Below are 14,608 nucleotides of genomic sequence, written 5' to 3'. Positions count from 1 at the left end.
GCTTCAACACAACTACTTAATTCATTATATACTATTCCATTATCCTAATTACAAATTATGCTATTTATAATAACAACTTTCATTACCATTAGCTAACATTAGTTAAATGCATACATTACTTGGTCTAATCCTCCAAAACTCTATGATGTAGACACTATTATCATCCTCACTTTACAGCTGCGGAAACTGATTTATAGAGGTTAAGTACCTTGCCCAAAGTAACACAATTAAGAGTAGAGCAAGGATTCAAAAGCTTCTATGTAAAAGGAACCTTTCTTCATAAGGATATGGGGAACCTCTCTTTGCACCACGTCCTTTTCATCCATGTAAAACCCCTGCTGACCCTGATCCAGGCTGCAGTCCTTTTGCTCTAGTTATCACCACCCATTCTGTCAGTCAAAACTAAGCTGAGCACAGCAGTGCAGCTACTACATTTTCTACTGCACAGTATTCTGCTGAAGGTATCCATCTGAAGATCCCAATAACCCCCCTTGCCAAATCAAATTACCCTTTCTTCACTTATATTTTCCTTATCTTACATCTGTTTTATCCCAATTTCTTGAAACATCCTCCTCAAAAATTTTTTATATGACAATAGACTGGTTCTCTACCCACCTCCTCCTATTTAACTCTATACAGATTCTCCATATTCTCTTGCTCCTTAAATAGTGTAAAATCAGGTTTTTCATAGAGTTTACTCCTCAGCCCTACACAAACTGTTCCCTAAATGACATATCTAATAAATCCCACAGTCTTAGCTATCAGCTCTCAACAGCAGCCTATAAAATCATCAAATAATCTCCAACCCTGACTCCTCAACTAAGTTCCAGCCTGTCATCTCATAACAGCTGAAAACTGCTATCTGGACATTTAAACTCACCTCAAATTCAGTATTTCCAGAACTGAACATAACTTCTCCATAAAAATTAGTCCTACAGCATTATTCATAATAGCCAAGAAGTGAAAACAAGCCAAATGTTCATCAACTGATAAATGAATAAAAAGATATATCCATACAATGGAATATTATTTAGCAGTAAAAAAATGAAGTACTGATACATGCTAAATGGATGAACCTTAAGAACATTATGCTAAGTGAAAGAAGTCAGTCACATATTGTATAACTCTATTAACATCAAGTGTCCAGAATAGGCAAATCCATAGAGACAGAAAGTACATTGGTGGTTGCTAAGGCCTGTGGGGTGGGGAGAATGGGGAGTGACTTCTTAATGGGTAATGGGTTTCCTTTTGAGAAGCTGAAACTACTATTCTGAGAGTAGTGCTGATGCTTGTTCAACACGGTGAGTGTACTAAATACCACTGAATTGTACACTTTAAAATAATTTAAATGGTGAACTTAATGTTACATTAACCTTACCTCAGTTTATAAAAATTAGTTCTACCTTTGCACTTCTCTTTTACCACCAATGAAACTGTAATCATTCTGATCTTGAGTCCTTAAAAATTTTTTAACAATTTTTTTTTTTAAGTAGGATCCAAGCCCAGTGCAGGGTTCAACATGAGGCTTGAACTCACAACCCCAAGATCAACATCTCAGCCAAGATTAAGAGTCAGATGCTTAACCAACTAAAGCCATCAAAGTGCCCCATCTTAAAATTTCTTTTCAGTGTTTCCCTCTTTTACTTATCATATTTAATCAATTCCCCAGTCCTATCGTCTTCCTTCAAAATATTTCCTACAACCCTTCATTTTCCATTCACTGTGTATTTGTTCATGCCCTTAAAACCTCACACCCATAGTAAGATTTACTTTGTAAAATTCACTTTATACTCAGCCTCAGAGCATCCGGATCTGATTTCATTCATTTAACACAGAACCAACAAATTAATAATGTCCTAAAACTCTCCACCAATCCATGCAGAGCTGCGTTATCTTAGAAGCTTCCAGAATGCAGTGAGGTACAGAACAGGCCAAATGTTCTAGGAACTGACACTTCCACCAGTGGTGGGTGCTGCCAGGCTACTCCTATGCTATCTAACCCAAGAAAAGAACATGCAATCCTGAGATTACAAGGCTGAGGTTGGAATGAGGGAAGAACAAGGCATCATATCCTACAAAATTAATATACAGCATCTGGCACCCAATAAGTATTACAATGAGTGAAATGAACTTTTTCAGACTCAGTTCCCTCATCTGTAAAGGACTGATGATGATAATACCACCCATCTCAAAGAAGCATTTTTCTGAGGATGAAATATGATCTATGAATATACTTTGTAATCTCTAAAATACTACAATAAAAGATTAGAAAGACATCTCTTGTGTTATAACTCCTCAAACATAAATACCAACAATGTAGTGTCAAAAAAGTAGGGCCAATTTTATTTACTTTTTTCTATTCAATAAAATTGAGAGGTCCATTATTATTTTTACCCATGGACCTTAATAAAGCCATTTTGTTGATTAGGGCCTTTCTATCAGTAGTCAGCAATCCTTGTATAAAGTCAGATAATCTTAAATGCTGACTGGGAAAAGCAAAATGAGTAAACAAAGCAGGAGATAACGGATTACCTACATCTAAAACACTCAGACCCCTCCCAAGCCCTTCATGTTTTGCTTCTCAAATTTGCCAAAGGTAACAATTATGCACAAAATAAGGAACACACAGGGGTAGAGCCTAGAAGCAAGGAGCAGATTATTTCGTAGACTAACGATCTTTGCTTTGGTTAACAGCCCTCATTCAAGCAGTTGTCATGCTGAAGAAATCCCAAACCTAGCAAAAAAAGAAAAAAAGTATGTGTTTGATTAACGTCTAATGATGAAATCTTAGAAGTCCACAAACCCCAACCTCAGAAATTTAAGATATATTCATTTACTTAAAAATGACTATAAACCCATTACATATTAATATAAATAGTTGTGTGAAAAATATTTTCCAAAACAAAAATTTAGAGGAGCGGCATTGTTTTACATTATTGCAAAACGCATTTATAGTTGTCTTAATAAAGACAGCTGTATTATCTTACCTGCTTCTACATTTAATCTGTTGCATTACATTGTTCTATTGAAATGAAGAAAACCCAGCCTCAGAAGTTAGGTAAGTAGTAAAGAGAGGATCTTACAGAACCCCTGAAAGCACCTCAAGTCCCCAAGACCACAGTCAGAGAACTGCTACACTACATAAATCAATTCAAAGCCTTTGTTTAAAAAGGCGAGCTAAATTACTATCCTGGCTATACTGGCTGGTCAAAAATTTTGTATATACCAATCCAAAGAGTAAAATAGTAACTTTAAACAGGGAGTATTCACGTGAATAGTACAACTCTAAGAAAAAGCATTTATCAAGCAGAGTGTAAAGCAAAACATGTACCATTCCAAAAACTCACACTGTGCTCATCATGATGTACTCAACCAAAAAAGCAGAAATGTTTGCAATAAAAAATATTTGAAATAAAAAATATTTTTTGTTTAATCCAGTTCACCAAAAAGCCTAAATATTACACCTTGATCCTACAGGGTTTCAGTTAATCATTTTTTACTGCAGATGAGCTCTGAAGGTAAAGTTGAGAAGGGAAGCAAAAATGGTAACAACAAAAATATTTTGGAACAGAAACCTCAAGGGATAACTTTTTAAGTACTACCTACATTCATTAGAGATGGAGTGGAAACAGCTGAAAAAACTATCATGTTACTAGATGGAGAGGCAGGGAGGCATAATATGTGTGTTGGAAAGGGGTGGAACTGTATCTAATGGTCCAAATTAACCATTAGCTTTCAATATACTATCAGAATCCATAGAAACAATTTTAGTTTTTTTCTTTCTTGAGTAGTTCTAGTTGTAAAGATTGACATTTTATGGCTTTTATTGTTTCCTAGATATCTTCAAACAATATCTTATTACTTTTAAATAGAATAAAACTCATTGTATTTTACAATACTATGTAAGCTTATAGATTCCTTTTATAAGTCTAAGATACATTATGTGATTTTAGTGATTTTGTTTTTCCTACCTCTTGAAATATTTTGCTAATTCCATCATCCTAGGTATTACTTCACCATTGCTAAATAAATATTCCCAACTATGCTTACCAAAAAAATCAAAATAATAAGAAAACATAAGAATGATTTAATTGCCTAGAAGGTTAATGCAATAATGAAATAAATCATCACTAGGCATTATCTTTCACTTTTCTTATCTTTCAATTTTCTTATTGTTTTGCACAAAATATTGCATCAACTTTCAAAAACGTATGATTGAAGACATCATCCTTGCAGTCTGCAAAAGAAAAAACTTTACCTCTACCCTTTTATGTTGCAGTACCTGGGAACCTGGGGATTAAACTAACAAAAAACAGATTAACAGGAGGAAAAGCACATAATTTTTATTAATATTTATATACACGGGAATTCACAAAAAAGAAGTCAGTCTCAAAGAAGTGGTCAGATTCAAGGTCTTATATACCATTTTAACAAAGGAAAGGGGATTAGGGCTTTGAGAGACAATAAATCATGGAGAAGTAACTAGAAAATACATGGGAGAACTAATGGAAGATAAGGGTTATTCTCATTAGGTCTGTTTATGCAAACTCATCTTGGTATTAACGCTCCATCTCGAGTAGTAAGAGTCACTCTCCCTTTCCTACTACAAGGGGGAAAGAACATCTTCACAAAGGGATATTTATGACTGGCTTTTAGGCAAATAACAGGAGGACAGAAAACAGTTTTTGTTTCTGTTAATTCTAAATTGCAGTCCATTCAAAATAATCCTTAGGTCAAAGTGGCATATGTTAGCACAGAATATCCTGATTTACTTCATCTGTCTTTAGTTTTCACTGAATATAGTTAAGAACTCAGAACTTTTATTTTCTGCCCATTATGGAACAGAAGAAAACTGGCAGAGGCCACATTTCACAATTTAGATGAACCTAAAAATGAATGCAAAGATAGACAGCAAGCACCTTAGACTCTAATGATGAAATTTGGGAAATCTCAGACTGAATCTTCAGAGGAGAGTAACTTGGTACAGTTCATAAGTGGACAAGTGTTGAATGCAGGAATATATGAAGGTGACTAGAAGGAAATAGATGATGTGGAAATTTTTCAAATTCATTGGATTGGTTATGTTAATTGGTATCTACAAATCTAGAACTGAAAATATCTTGCAATTATGAAGCAAAGAAGATGGCCAGCCTCCCTTCAACAAAATTAAGAACCCTCAAAAGTTTCAAAAAATTCTTTAAGTATTGCATTTAATGATGCACATGCAAAAAAGCCCGGAATGATAAGCTAGAACGTAGCAGAAATATTTTAAATCTCAAATCAGTATTTACAAAATGGATACATTCCAGGTTCACATGACAGCTGATAAGTAGTCACATTCAGAGTGGTGCCCATTTCACGTACATATACCCTCAAAACCTGGAAAATGTACATAAGAATCTGGGCAACATGGGACAGTGAAACATCCTAAGCTTGAAAGATGTAAATCTACACAGAGCATCAGAAAAGGAATAAGAGCAGAACCAAGATTAACACAAAAATTACAAGAATGGACAAAAGAATTTAAAATTTCTGTCAGAAATACAACTTGTGACAAAATTTTTTAAGTGTAGAACTGGCTTAGTATTACCCAGTAAGAAATTTTCTTGATTTGGCAATATCAGGAAGAATAGGATTGAACTTCTATGGATTTTCACAAATGGGAAGCAAGAAAAGTCAATTGCACATAATCTGGACTTCATACATATTTGATGATTCTTACTGTCCTAAGAAAAACTAGTTTTTCTTCTCAGCTCAATGCATTCTCAAGCATAAATGAATTTCAAAAACCCTTGCAGGGGTACCTGGGTGGCTCAGTTGGTTGAGCAACCAGCTCTTGATTTCGGCTCAGGTCATGAGATCAGGGTCCTGGGATCAAGCCCCGTTCTTAGCAGGGAATCTGCTTGAGGATTCTTTCTCTCCCTCTCCCCCCACTTGTGCACTCTCCCTCTAAAAATAAATAAATCTTAAAAAAAGAAAAACTTTGCATAAATTAACATGAAGAGGGCCATATTATAAAATGAGACTACAGGAGAGGTAGATACACTCATTAAGAGGGTCAGAACCTATACTTGCAAAGGAATGACTTGAAAATGATGAACTATGATTGATAATAGTGCAGATAACTCTTTCAGTGTATGGGGAAAGCTTCAGTTACCAAGAAGAATCTTCCTCATACAACTAGGAAAAGAACTTGCAGGAACTAGGAAGAGAATTTTGTCTAACCCTTCAACCACAACGTTTTTTTGCACAGATCCTCAAAGTGGGAAGACTAAAAGAAGATGTTCTTTGCGTGCATATAAAAACTAAAAAAGTGTGCATATTCACTGTAGGGGTGGTATGCAATTAGATGCATGATATGTATTTGTTTTTCATGTCTCAAGATATATACAAAGAGACTATGTTTAAATTCTAATTAAAAGCTCTAATGAGTTGTTTTATATTATCCCTTTATTCTTCTATAAATTATATAATGAAAATTATATAAAATAATTTAAAATGTAAAAAAAAATGAAATAGTTCCTTTAAGTCTAGACAGTGAATAGCGGTAGCTATTTTTCCTGGTATAATGATAGTTAAAAGAGTCTTTAAAAGAAAATTGCTTTGTAGAAATGAATAGAAATTCCAAACACACGTTTGATACAAATTACCAAGTAAATCATTTTTTATATCTTTAAAATAACCTGACTGAAAAATCAGATTTTTTGAGTCCTTTGAAGCAGGAAAAGATAAACTATCCAGGACTATATATTTAATTAGTGAACATGTCATAAATAAATATATCTCACCTTTCAAAAGTTACTTTTGAAATGTAACAAAATGTTGTCAATAATCTCCAATTTCCCGTCACCTAAAACTATAGTTTACTTTCTATTTACCAAAATTGTTATTCCATTCAGATACATCCCCTGTTGAATTTGTACAGAAAAAAAAAAAAAAAATCTTGGTATGGTTCTAAATGTTCTCTTGAATAAATAAAGCAAGTGTGGGAGAAGAGTGTACAAAAATTATCTATTCCTTTCCTTTGCTTTCCTCTCCCCTACTAAAAAAGCCAATTCTGAATAGGAAAACACTGGACTAAAGAAGCAAGACTGGAATAGATAGCTTAACTGGTACGAATGGGTTGAAGTGGGGATGCTGAGATTTGTAGTTCTCCAACATTTAACTCCCTCAGAACTTTCCTATTAATCACAGCTGGTTACCACTACAAGGGCCCTAAGCAAACTTTCGAAGAAGGCAAAGTCTCTGACAACTACTTTCTAAGCCTCCTCTCCCCTAACCAGCCTAGGCTCTGATGCCAAAGGGTAGCAGCAACTCCAAGTTCCCTAAACTAAGTTGGTCCTGTCCTCCAAAACTGCTCCTTTCCTTCACATCCAAACACCCATTTCTAGGGGACTGCTCCCAATGATCTCATTATCAGATTACTGCAGGTAAATTCATACCAATACTAATGCCAAAATATCACTCCCTACGTTACTTGTTAATTGCAAAAGAAAAAGCTTAGCGTGCAAAGATAGTCTGTCACCATTTTATTGGTGAGATCAAATTTAGGATTACTAATAGGATAAGAGATAACCCTCCTTTATGTTCCTTCTGATGTTGTATAACGTGAGGTACACTGCATGACTTAAGTATTCTTGCCAAAAATATTCAGCCTGATCTACACAAGCCTTCAGATCTAACTTCAAGTTTACAGAAAATACAGGGGATAGAAGGTACAATTTAAACCTAACGAAGAGGAAACTTAGTAAAATACAGAATGTGGGTTATTCTACAAGACTACTGGTAGCCTGGTCTCTACAAAAGGTCAATGTCATCCCAAAAGAGAGAGAGAGGGAACTACACTAAATTAGAAGAAACTAACAGAAGCAAATGTAATGCATGACTGGACACTGGTTCCAAAATAAGTGACTAAAAAGGACATTTTCGGGACAATGGGGAAAATGTGAATACATACTACATACCTATATTAGACTGTAGAGATTCTTCTTAAGTATGATTACAGTATTGTAAAAGTATTGTACAGAAAATTGGTCTCTTATATGACATCCATATAGACACATTGATAGAATTGTCATATCTGCAATGTGCTCTGAAAATGTTCACCAAAATCATGTAAGATAGGCAGATAAAGGAAACGTGGCAAAATGGCAACACTTTAAAAACTAGGTGGTACATATGAAAGTCCAAATGGGCTATTCTTCAACTTTTCAATATGTTCGGGGGAAAAAAATAACATGAAAACTTCAGGAATAAAAAGTTGAAAAGCTAAAAGTAAACTCTTAAAAACAAAAATGTAAAAGGAGCAGTTGAATAGTATTTCTTAAATTTTGTAGGTGAGCCTCCTTGCTTCTCCTCAGTCACCTTATTCCCACACAAAAAAAAATGAAATATAATGAATTGAGCACTGAATGAGGACTCAGAAGACCTAAGGTTCTAGAAATGGTTCTATCACTTCCTAGCCATGACCTCATTAAAGACGTCTCCCTGAGGCTCTCTTTCCTCATCTTTGAAACAGTTCCATAAACACAGACCAATGCAAAAGGGTCTTGAGGTACAAATCAAGCATATCAATGACAGATACAAATTCAAGATACAATTATAACGGTATTTGTACTGATGTTTTAAAACGTCAAGAGCACACAGCACTAACAATTCTCTAAGCAAACCAGTGCCTTCAACGGCACAGCAAGTTTCCACTTCTTAGCCTGAGTTGTCACTAATCCCCCAAGGCAGGACTTAGCACAAATGCTAAGAGGTGGCTTTTGCACTTTAAAAACTCTCTCCTAGGTTTCAATTTTATGTCTAATGGCACTAAAAGACGTCAAATTCTTCAGACCCAGTCCAAATCTGAAAACGATAAAGTTCACGTTCACAGAATTTTAAAAAAGCAAATCTCTGCAAACAAAGAGAACCCCTGGGACCAAGGTCTTCCCGTGCTTGCAGAAGCGGGTTCACTTTGACGTTTCTCCTCTCTAGATTTCTCCTTAAAAGCCTTCAAACTTGAGCTAAGTTGGGAGGAACTCCCTCCATCTCTGGAGCTGGATAAAACCTCAGGGTGAGCTCATTCTTTCCGTCTCAGTAAGTAAAACCTGAAAGCTCGGTCAGTAAATTGTGCGTCCAACTCCACGTTTCTCCTCAGGGCCCTTCTGTAGACAATAACGGGACTTGTAGGGCAGAGCAGGGAAGTCCCTTTGACAAGAATGAGGGTGTGAGCGCGGGATGACTCGTCACCTGGGCGGGGGGGCGGGGGAGACAAGGGCCCTCGGGCCCGGGATGCCCGAAAGTTCGGAACCCCCTTCGGTCTCGGGCTACCCTGAAGACACTCCGGGGAGCGTTGTTGTTTGGGAAGCATGGGTCCCCGCCAAACATCGGCACAAAATGTACGGCGGACCAAGGGAGTAGCAGAGAGAAAAGCCAAACCCAGGCTGGGGCAAACAGGCGCAAGGCCCTGCGAGGCGAGCTGGAGGAGGCGGAGGAGGCGGAGGAGGCGGAGGAGGCGGAGGAGGCGGAGGAGGCGGAGGAGACGGAAGAAGAGGCGGCGGAGGCCTGCGCGGCTCCGGCCTGCCGCACCGAGCCGTCTGCCGCGTCGCGCTGGGATCCCTCCCCCGCCGGGGCCGGCGCAAGATGGCGGTCCGGCCGCCGCCGCGCAGCCGGTCCCCTCCCCCGCGCCCTGGGCGCTCTCGGCAAACCGCGCCGGCCTCGACACCCCCGGCCCAGCGCCCCCGGAGTGAGGCGGCGCAGGCCGCGCGGGAGGGCCTCTGCCTGCTGCAGCGCGGGGCGGGCGGGGGCGGGGGGCGCTTACCGTGAGCGGAGCGGATCGGCCTGACTGGGGCCCTGAGGAGGAGGAGAAAGAGGAGGAGGAAAAGGAGGAGCACGAAAAACTACACAGCGGCGACGGCGGCGGCTCCCATTGCGGAGCAGCAGCTGAGCCGTGGGAAGGGGGGGGTTCTCGTGGAGCCGGCGCGCTGCCTCATGGGTAGGCTCCGGGTCAGCCTCCGCGCGTCCGGGCTCCCTTTCTTCTCGCCGACGCGGGAGGCGGGCGCGGGCATGTGCGTCGCGTCACAGGCCTTCGAAGGCCGCGGCGCCCCGCCACGCGCAGGCTGCTGGCGAGGGCCAGGGCCCGGGCCTGGCGAGGCTGTGGCTGGCCACCTGCTTGCGGGCCCGCCCGGGGCGGCGAGCCCGAAGTCGGGGTTGCACCTCAGCCGAAGGCGTGGGAACGTGAGTTCCGGGTCCTCCCTGTGTGTAACAGCCAGTGCTCCGCAGGCTTGGAAAGTAAGAAGGTCCAGGAAGAGAGGCGCCGTTACAAAGAAATGCTGTGCCTGTGAGGGGCGAAGACATAAGCCAGAGGAGAAGCAGAGTCGGTTTCTTTTAATAATTGGCCAATTTTCCCATATTTGTTTCAAACATACGATGTCGCTTGTGTCTCCTTTAATTCCTAACTCTGCCATATGGATCCCTGTAATAACCTTTTAAAAAAATGTTAAATGCATTTACGAGAACACTTAGCAAGATACTGCTTGTGTAAATAACTTGCTACACCTTATATTCTGATCTGTAAGGGAAGTTTCCTCTCCCAGTTGTCCTCACAACATCAGTCAGTCTTGCTTCCTTAGATCCTTAACACACACACCAATCATTGCACAAACCCATCACTGAATTGAACTAATTCTTCCTATTTGAATTAGTTCCTTCTTTCTCATCCAGACAGCCCCCAGCTTTTCTATGGTGTTTAGCATTACAGTCACTTCCTTATTGGTTTACCGCCCCCAGATCGATCTTACCAAAAGACCACTTAAATTATCCCTAGACCTGGAATGGCTGTAGGTGACCATGACCTACTCCCTCCCAACGTGCCAGAGATAGTCTATCCAGGTTTCTCTTTCTTGCTGGCCCTGCAAGTAAGCTTTACAGGAAAAGAGAATAATCAAAATAACAAACTGGAAATCTAGAAGTTCAAAAATCTTGCCGTATTCTTAAGTCATTATAGTTCAAATATAGTTCTAATGGTTTGCAAAGCATGTTATGGTAAGGAAAATGAACTGAAGATTTCACTCTGTGTTCTATAGTTTGGTCCCAGGTGTAGAGACAGAAACTTCATGTTGTTAGACCCTAGAGCTAATTTAAATCGAGGGGATGATTCATGCCAACCAAACTTACTAGAGACTGATGTACAAACCAAAATTCAAATTTATTCCTTTTTTTTTTTCTTTCTTTCATGAAAAGCATATCTGCCCCGAAGACCAGAAAACTCGGGTTGACACATTTTCACTCAAAGGAAACACTTACATGAGAAGCCAAATTATAAAAGATTTCCAATGAGTATGAAATCAACACACATGAAGTAATTTAGATGACTTTTTTGATGACTCCATCCTTAAAACTCCTCCCATGGCTTATAGAATATAACTCTCTCGGCTCTCTTGACTTCCTATCCACACTTTCCTATTTTAAGAGTTTCTCTTCCTCTGACTTGTCAATTTTCTGCCCCTTAACATTCTGTACCTACTCTTTAAGTATCCTCACAGTACTTATTCTCCTTAAGTGAGGTCATGCTCCACACCCTTCCCTGACTGTAATGGATATAGGTGATTGCCCAGCTTCCATTTCACAGCTTCATTGTGTTCACCTATGTAATTTGGGTAGAATAACCACTACCCACCCCCAATTCCAAGAGTCCAGCCAGCCTAAAACTATAAGAATTACCCTTACCTCCCTTTGAACCAGTTTTTGTTTCAGAAACCAATCAGAGTGAAGCCCAGGATTTTTGTTTGACTGTGGGAAAAAGAGAAGTTCTTTCTCTGGATGATATAGCATTGGCATTAGAATGTGAATACTGGAAGAGCTACAACTTTTTTTTTTTTTTTACTAAGGAAAGCCAACTGATAATAAAGCTAACAGGTGGAGGAGGAAGGGCTGGGTCAATCAATCATAGGGAAAGGAAGACAATCTCTGAGAGCATCTTAAGCCTCCAGTTGAAACCCATTCTAAACCATGTGCTACCTCTAGACGTCTCTGTTATATGAGTGAATAAATTCCCTTTTCTGTTTAAGCTGAAGGGGTCCAGAATAAGCCTCTGTGACATAAAAATTATTTTTAGGCTGAAGGCATCTGAGTTTCTGAAATCTCTGATCTACCTAAAAGCAGAGCCTCCCAAAAGAACTCAATTGTCATAAATCTCCTCCCAGGGAGCAACCAGGGAAGATTGGCTCTTATCACCAGAGACAATGAGAATTGTCACCACACCTAGAGTCATTGTCACCAAACTATCATCTCTCCCATCTATTCTCCTAAGGGCCCATTTATCTTTCCTAAATGTCATTGTTTTCCAATAAGTGCACTCTTTCCCCCACCCCCCTTCCAAGAAGTCATTTGTTTTCATATAAGTGCCCTCTCCCCTCCCCTTCACCTATTAAAATGGTATATAAGCCCCAAATTCTAACCACTCCTTTGAGTCACATTTCTTGGTAAACTCCTTTACCTTGTATGTGATTAAAATCTGTCTTTTCTCTTGCTAACCTGTCCTTTTGTCAGTTTAATTCACAAGCCCCCAAAAAGTAAATCTAAGAGGGTAGAGAAAAGTTCTCCTCCCTGACAAAGCCAATTTGAGTTGGGTTTTCTGTTTATTTACAAGTGAAAGCATCCTAACTGTGGTGGAGACGATGATACTCACCATGGTACTTTCCTCTTGCATACCCAGGAAACCCACATTTCCTAGTTCCTTTACTTCTGTATCAGGCCATGGGACTGTATTTGGCCAGTGCAAGGTAGGTGGTGATTTCCCAATCTAAGCCTGACCCTTAAAACCTCCAGTGATTTATAGTTCCTTTTTGTTTTTCACATTTCAGTCAGTCGGATATGGAAAATTCTGAGGAGCCAGCGGATGGCAGTAACATCAGATGGAAGGACCACAGGTCTTAATAATTGCACAAGAGCACATCTAATACACTGATCCTCATTGTACTGATTAGAGCAAAACATAAACCTTTACTGAGTTATGACTGAGATTTGAGGGTTGTTTGTCACTAAATCATTAACCCTGATTAATAATAGAAATAGTGGCCTACTGTAACAAAAAATCCAAAATATGTGGCATTAGTTTAGTATAGCAGGTGAGAATTAAGGAACCGTGTAGTAGGCTGGATAACCAAAGATCCATATTAGGCAGTGGCTAAACTATTGTCTACAATACCTTAGAAGGCAGATCAGTACAAGTACATATTTGCTAGCTTTAAGGGAAGAGTTCTGAAAATATTAATAGTAGATGTTGGTGAATTTTTTTATATGATTTGTGAAATACTACCAGAAAGAGATTAGCATGGAACAGAATTAACCAGTTTACAAAAAAAAATGAAAGAAAATAGAGAGAATCCAGCATTTGGGCCGCCTTGCAGAGTTTGAAAACACAATACTTCTAGATTCCAAAGAGAAAGAGCTATATTTTAAAAGGCTTTGAGCAAGGAAGAGCCTCAGTAGGATTTGAACAGAATGACTCAGCCTTTAGGAAAAGATCAGATTATACATGTTGTTTCAGATAGTATCTATTGTTTCAGATAGCCTCAAAGAAGCAGCTACTACTTTTTCCCCCGGTTTATTGATGTATAACTGACAAAATTGTATATAAAGTATACATGATTTGATATACATATCCATTGTGAAATGATTACCACAAAGGTTAGTTACCACATCCATCCCCTCAAATAGTTACAGTCACTTTGTATGTGTGTGGGAGACAGCTTAAAATCTACTCTCTTAGCAAATTTCAAGTATACAATACAGTATTAGGCTATACATTAGATCCCCAGAACATATCATTGAAGAGGCAGCTATTAAATTGAGAGAGAGAATTGATTAAGAAAGTAGAGAAATAAGGCAGCTTTTAGAACCCTGTCACCCCGGGGGTGAATATTGTTGGTGCTTCAACCATTGCTTTTGGATATCTATCCACCTTTTTGGGTGCTCCCCTTTGCCACAAGCTCCACTGTGCCTTTACTTCCAATAGCCAGGATCTGCAGCTCTTTTACAGGAGACTACCCTTAGGCTATTAGAGCCACTTTGCCTGCCTTCACAGAGACTGAAAGTACCTGGGAACTTATATGCCCATAAGACCAGCTCTTAACCAAGGACTGATAAATGCAGGAGTGTGGATGCCCTAACTTCCTTGTCCTGGGTGAGAACAACTTTGAGGCATGACTTACACTCCAGAATTCCCCTGTAGGATCAGGCTGAAGTGACCTTCTGTAGTCTTTTGTCTAACGTACCCCTGCTGATGTGCATGTTAAGCTATTCTGCCAGCTCCAAAGCCACCCTTCTTACCTCATCTTTCGGGATGCTGGGAGCCGGTATTCTACAGAGCCATTCTGGGCTTTGCCAGCTGTTCCCGGTTACATTTCGCCAACAGAGGGCCCTAGAGGGAGTCTGCAAGGCTGAAGGAGGAAGAAGGGCCTTGCTTTATGTTTCTGTCTTCATGAATCCAACAACCGTGACAACTCGTTCCTGCAGCAAAGGCTGAATCTACTTAACAGTTTTCCCAACACTTGCAGAACTAGTCTCATTGTACCCCCACAGAGATATCAACACCAGCTACCATCACCCCCTCCTCAGTAGT

General features: G+C 39.5%; 1 protein-coding gene across 16 annotated transcripts in view; it reads right to left on the bottom strand.

Moving 5' to 3' along the window:
• Positions 1-14,608, bottom strand: part of ZNF280D (zinc finger protein 280D) — a 303,349-nt gene that overhangs the window by 118,099 nt on the left and 170,642 nt on the right. For 4 of the 16 annotated variants that reach the window (XM_045900007.3, XM_045900009.3, XM_045900010.3 and 1 more), the window contains exon 1: positions 9,806-10,018. The exons of 5 other annotated variants lie outside the window; for them this stretch is intronic. The gene's annotated coding sequence lies outside the window, so the exon portion shown is untranslated. Of the gene's footprint in view, positions 1-2,627; positions 3,826-9,805; positions 10,019-14,608 lie in introns of those variants that run through there. 7 more of the 16 variants (XR_010405014.1, XM_045900004.3, XM_064570429.1 and 4 more) reach the window with 3 other exon arrangements.

Source organism: Mirounga angustirostris, unplaced genomic scaffold, assembly GCF_029215605.1.
Source record: "Mirounga angustirostris isolate CCGP_5_RB_7025 unplaced genomic scaffold, mMirAng1.0.hap1 SCAF_9, whole genome shotgun sequence".
Lineage (NCBI taxonomy): Eukaryota > Metazoa > Chordata > Mammalia > Carnivora > Phocidae > Mirounga > Mirounga angustirostris.
This window is presented reverse-complemented; position numbering and strand designations above follow the sequence as displayed.